This window comes from Mirounga angustirostris, unplaced genomic scaffold (assembly GCF_029215605.1).
Source record: "Mirounga angustirostris isolate CCGP_5_RB_7025 unplaced genomic scaffold, mMirAng1.0.hap1 SCAF_4, whole genome shotgun sequence".
In the NCBI taxonomy this organism is placed as follows: Eukaryota; Metazoa; Chordata; class Mammalia; order Carnivora; family Phocidae; genus Mirounga; species Mirounga angustirostris.
In genome coordinates, this window is record NW_026991712.1 from 1,558,533 (window position 1) to 1,564,532 (window position 6,000).

Consider the following 6,000-nt stretch of genomic DNA (forward strand, 5'->3'; position numbering starts at 1 on the left):
AAACTGATGGGAGTTTATACTGCGAACGTGTTGGATATATTTTATTGTAGACTCAACACTAAAAGAAAGTTGAAGTCAGTAGTGGACAAAATGTATGTTACATGTTACGAGCCTTTTCAAAACTATGTTCTGCTGTACTTTGAAAGATAATTCCTCTAGGTACAGAATTCTAGGTTGGCAGGATTTGTCTTCCAACACTTGACATGTTTTATTACAACCCTTTTGCTTGTATGGTTTCTGATGTGAAGTGCACTGTAATTCCCCTTCTTATTCCTTTGTGCGAGTTCCTTAAAGTTTTCTCTTTGAACCGAACACTCGTGGCATTTCAAATGGTAGGTTTGAACATGCCCAGGTGTAGGTAATTTGGCTCTGTGTGTGTGTGTGCTCGCGTGTGTGTCCGTGTGTGTGTATGCGTGCGCATGTGTGTGTGTGTGCTCGCGTGTGTGTCCGTGTGTGTGCGTGCGCGTGTGTGTGTGAGTGTGTGTGCGCGCCTTTGTTCGTTTTGGTCTGGTACTTGTTTTGTTCTCTAAGCTTCCAGAGTCTTCCCAGTGATGTCCGTCCACTAACACTGGTAAGCCCCTAGCCGTGAATATTTCAGGTAATTCTTCTGTGCTATTCTCTCCTCCTTTTGGTCTTTCAACTACCTGTATGTTACTTAAAAAAACACCTTCCTACAGTTCTTGGATATTCCATTCTGTTCTCTCATCATTTTTTGTCTTTGTTTTTTTGGCTGGGGAGATTTATACTGACCTGTCTTCAAGCTCACTGAATCTTTCCACAACTGTGTCTTGAGTCCATTGATGTGCCACCTGCAGCGTTCCTCATCTCCGCCACACTGGTTTTGGCTTCTAGCATTTCCATTTGACTCTCAGAGTTTTGGTCTCTATGCTCACATTGCGTATCTGTTCTCACGTGTCATCTGCTTTTTCCACTGGTGTTCTTCATGTCTGAATCCTAGTCCTGTCCCATCCTGTCCCTCTCTGATGACTGACGTCTCTGTTATATAGGTCTTGTTCTCGTGCTTACTTTCCCTCTTCAAACTGTTTTCTTGGCTTTTGGCACGCCTTGTATTTCTGGTTGAAACCTGGACGTGTGGAGCTGGTTAATAGGAACTGCTGTAAATAGGCTTTGAGCATGAGGATTCATGTTACCTGCCTTGGGAGTGGGACTCTGTGTAATGTTTTCTGTAGCTCTAGTTCCCTTAGGTTTCACATTCTTGAGTGTCCTTGTTTTTGTCTCCTGTTGTAGCTCGCATCTTTCCTGTGCATTGTTCCTAGGACAGAGGGTGTGTTTTGTGGCACTTTCAGTTGCTATGCTTCCAAAAGAAAAAGAAAGGGCTTGGTGGCCAAGTGCTGGGGGCTGGATGTGGACTCTTGTGAGAATGGGAGACTCCCGAGGACTGCTGTTCACACCCAGCCTCCAGCACTTTGTCAAAATTGCATGTAACTGCTCCTACCGGTTTACAGCTCCAGCAGCTTCTGCTCCAGGTAAGCGTGTTTCACGGTGGCCTGGCAGGGTCCACCGGGCTTGCCAGATTTGGAACTGTCACTTCTGTCGTCCTCAGTTCTCCGAGGGGCTACTAAATGTGGTTGGTTTTCAGTTTGGCAAGTGTTTTCTTTTGGGAATGATGGTCCCAAGCTCCTACTCTGTAGGACTAAATGCTTCGGTCTTCCTCCATCTGTTCGGATGAAGCAGAGATAATGGAACTAAAGAATGGGGTAAGAAGAGAGAGGAAAGGAGAACAGGCTCACTGGTTACACGAAATGGCCATTATTAATCATGGTGATGAGCGGGAACCAAAGGGCACCATTGAAAAGTGACAACCGGCAGTAAATAGTTAAGTAGGAAAATGTGGAGAAAGAAAGCAGTTTCAAGAGATCTGAGTATAAGGTAAAACTGAGACAAAAATACAAAATTGAACTATCCAAAGAAATATTAAAAAGAACAGGGACAACTCATCACACAAAGAACCAGCCAACATAATTAATATTACATATTAATATACATAATAATCATAACACACAGAGTGTCTCTGAGGGAGTTTACACCAAACGTACCAATCATTTCAATATAGATCAATGGCTTAACTTACCTATTAACTGGTGTGTGGGCACGTAGGGCCGGGCCTAGGCTCGGTTGCTGTAGTGAGAGGGGTGGGGCGTGGGCGGGGTTGGTGTCAGGCAGCAGGGCCTGGAGTGGTTGGGGTCGGGGTGAGCGTGAGTAGGGCTGGACCTGGAATCTGGTTGGCATGGATGGTGAGGCATAAACTGGATTACCAGACGAGGGGATGGGCCAGTAGGTGTGCACCCTGCCCGAGAGACCACATTGCCTCCCCTGGACCCATGGGGGTGGACACATAGGAAGTCAGGCCTAACCCTGGAGCCACAGAGCTGAGCACGTGGCCTCACTCCTTGTGTCCAGGGCCAGGCACTGCTGGACATGACGATCCTCCTTGCTTTGCTCCTGGTCATGGACCTGCCACGGGTGGAGACAAATGTCACTGTGTCTGGAAAACAAGGTAAGTCTGGGCCCCTCAGCCTCCTGACTGGCAGAAGAAGGCAGGCCAGACCTCATCGGCAGACACGGCGGGGCCACCCGAAATGGACATTGCCACGGCCCCAGGGGCTCTGGGCAGTTGGAAGCACAGGCATCGGGGAGCAGGAGAGGGTCAGGAGAGCAGCCTGTGGATTTGGACACGTAATGGGAGAGCCTGTCGTCTTGGGGCTCCCCCGCCAAGGGCAGGCAGGAGTGGCTGGAATCCTGGTTTCCTCCCTAGCACCCTGCTGTCTCCTCAGTGTCCCCTCATACTGCCTTCCTGGGAGATGTCAGGCTGGGAGCCACGCCTGGCCTGGTCCTCATGGGACCTTCCAAGGCTGTCTCCGAGAACTGGAACAGCGGTGAGAGGGTGACCAGCTTCTCTCCCAGGAGCGGGTCCTGCCCTAATACAGACCCAACAGCGGGCTACTGCACAGGGGTCAGGGCGCAGGGCCTAAGAGTGTCGAGGAGGGTGTAGCTGTTGCTGGAGGAGGTTAGGTGGCCCAGGAAGGTGAGCGGGAAGGGCCCGGGAGAGCAGATGGCAAATCTGTCGAGCCGCCGAATGTGAGATGCCACGTGTGTGTGTGTGTGTGTGTGTGTACGCGCGCACACGCACGCACGCGTGGAGGGTGCTTCTGTGAAAGGTATGGGTGCGCAGGCTGGCGGTGTGGGTGTCCAGGTGCACTGGTGCGTGTCTCTGTGTGTACATGTCCGTGCCGTGAGTCTGCGTGTGGGTGTGTGAGCAAGGCACAGCCCGGGGGAGGAGGAGGGAAGCCCAGGAGAGAAGGCAAAGGACTCGAGACCCACTGGTTTTGTGCTCACTCGGAGGAGGAGGAGGATGGTGGGTGTTCATCTGATAGGGCTGGGGACTGTAACTCTCCACTTTGTTGTTATTCCTCCTTTCAGACATAGCACTGAGGTGTCATGTATGTGAGAGAGAGAATAGTTTCAACTGCACCCATGAAACGAACTGTGACGAGGATGTTAAGTTTTGTTCTTCTGTTGCCGTGAGTAAGTATCTCAGTTCATACTGGGTTCACAGGCAGGTCAGTAAATACTAACAGGAAGTAGGGTCTGTCCAGTTTTTCTCAACAGGGAATAACTAATAGAAAAGTGACCTTTAAAAAAATTGGAGCGCAGACGCCTGGGTGGCTCAGTTGGATAAGCGACTGCCTTCAGCTCAGGTCATGATCCTGGAGTCCCTGGATCGAGTCCTGCATCAGGCTCCCTGCTCGGCGGGGAGTCTGCTTCTCCCTCTGACCCTCCTCCCTCTCATGCTCTCTGTCTCTCATTCTCTCTCTCTCAAATAAATAAATAAAATCTTAAAAAAAAAAAATTGGAGAGCAAGGTCCTAAGACATCAACTGAAAGCAGGTGGCAGAGGAGACCAGCTTATGGAAGACCAGTGCCGACATACGGCCGACCGCGGAAAGTTGGACTAGAGGAAATAGTGGGGTGCAGGAAGAAAGTCATAGAGGTTTATTTGTATCCATTTTTATACAAATTTATTTATCTGCCTCAGAGAGAGACAGAGAGAGAGAGGCGCCCCTGCAAGGGGACGGGCAGAGGGAGAAAGAGTCCCAAGCCAACTCCCCACTGAGCGTGGAGCCCAGCACCAGGCCGATCTTAGGACCTGGAGATCACCCTGAGCTGAAACCAAGAGTCGGACGCTCAACTGACTGAGCCACCCAGGTGCCCCTATTTGTATTCATTTTTTTTAAGATTTTATTTATTTGACAGAGAGAGACACAGCGAGAGAGGGAACACAAGCAGGGGGAGTGGGAGAGGGAGAAGCAGGCTTCCCGCCGAGCAGGGAGCCCGATGCGGGGCTCGATCCCAGGACCCTGGGACCATGACCTGAGTCGAAGGCCGATGCTGAACGACCGAGCCACCCAGGCGCCCCTATCTGTATTCATTTTTAAGTGAAAAATGAAGCTTTAATGATTTCACTTGTCCCGCGGAGAATAGCTTTTACAAGAGAGCTACATAATTAGGGGAGTGGGCTTACCATATGTTCTGGAAGGAATGTGTGTGCTGTTAAATGTTTGGAGACCATCGCTCTGTCGCCTGTAAATCACCCAAGAACTTCTGGCCACACGAAGCTGCCCCCACCAAAGAGACGTCTGGAGGCCCAGCACCATCCAGCAGTGGCGTGGCCAGGGCTCAGGAATTCAGAGGCAGCGTGGCAGCACTTCCGGAGGTCCCACCCACGTTCCCGGAAATGTGTGGGGTGCAGAGTGGAGGCTTAGGACTGGCGCTAGCCCCAGGCCGACTTCACGAGCTCCTAGGGAAAGCGATTGGCACGATGAACTGAAGATGAGGTGAAGCCAGAAGAGTGCCGTGCAGCCAGTGCTGAACCATGCTGCCCCTGGCAGGTGCACGGCAACGGCATGGGTGCCCAGGCCCTGGCTGGCGGCTCATCAAGAGCCCAGTGCTGAGTCCTGGGCCATGGCCTGGATGGGCAAGAGTCCCAGCTCCCATGTGTGTCCCGTGGTTACCAAGGCCTGTGCACCCTGGTAGTGAGATGCTGAGGCCTAGGAGCCTCTAGGTTCCCAAATGGGGAGCCCAGCCCTAGGGTCCCAGTAGGCATGCACCGGCCAGGGCTGGGGAAGAGGGTGCGGGGGCGGGGGGGTGCATCACATGGCTACTCTGTAGGCAAGCCGCCCCATATCCACAGTAGCAGCTCGTAATACAAAGGCCTGTCCCGTTCCTCCTCGGTGATGCCTCCTGACTCCCTCCTAGACCGGGGTGGGGCGGGGGGGAAAGGAAAGGAGGGTAGCTGGGGAAAGGGGGGGGCCTCTTTAGCCATGGACCTCTGGGCGGGGGGCACTAGAAGGTCAGGGTTGGACAGGTACAGACAGAAAGTTCTTTGGGGGCATTGCTTTCAATTCACGTGATTCCTTTCTCTGTATTTGCTCTTAGGAATATATCCACGTTTCTTCTATGTTTCAAAGCAGTGCTCAAAATATTGTCCAGTACGTGAATCGTTGGATCTGATAGTCAAGTCCTTTGTCCTCTTAAAGCCCACGCCTTTTCTGTATGTAAAGTGCTGCAGTGGCATGTTATGTAACACACACGGGCCAGAACTCCCCGAGCCAGGGTACAGACAAGGCGGGAGCGCGAGCGACACGGGGGGCAGCAGTGCTTGGCTGGTGCTCTTCCTGACACTGTCCTCTGGGCTTGGGGGCCTCAGGCTGCCGTGAGCCACAGAGCATGCCTCGGGCCCTGCCTTCTGGAGCATGGCACAGTTGAAGTGGACTCGCTGCAGATGCTTGGAACCTGTTGCATTAAACTTGTTTTCCACTGACTAACTCACAGTCTGACTTTTGAGAGACCTTAGGGTAGCTGGGTGGGGACCAAGTCCAGTTGGCCATGGCCCAAAGCTTGCCTTCGGAGTAAGTCCAAACCCTCTGACAGTGTTTCTCTTTGAACACAAGCCTTATATTCTGTTCATTGCTGCCACGCT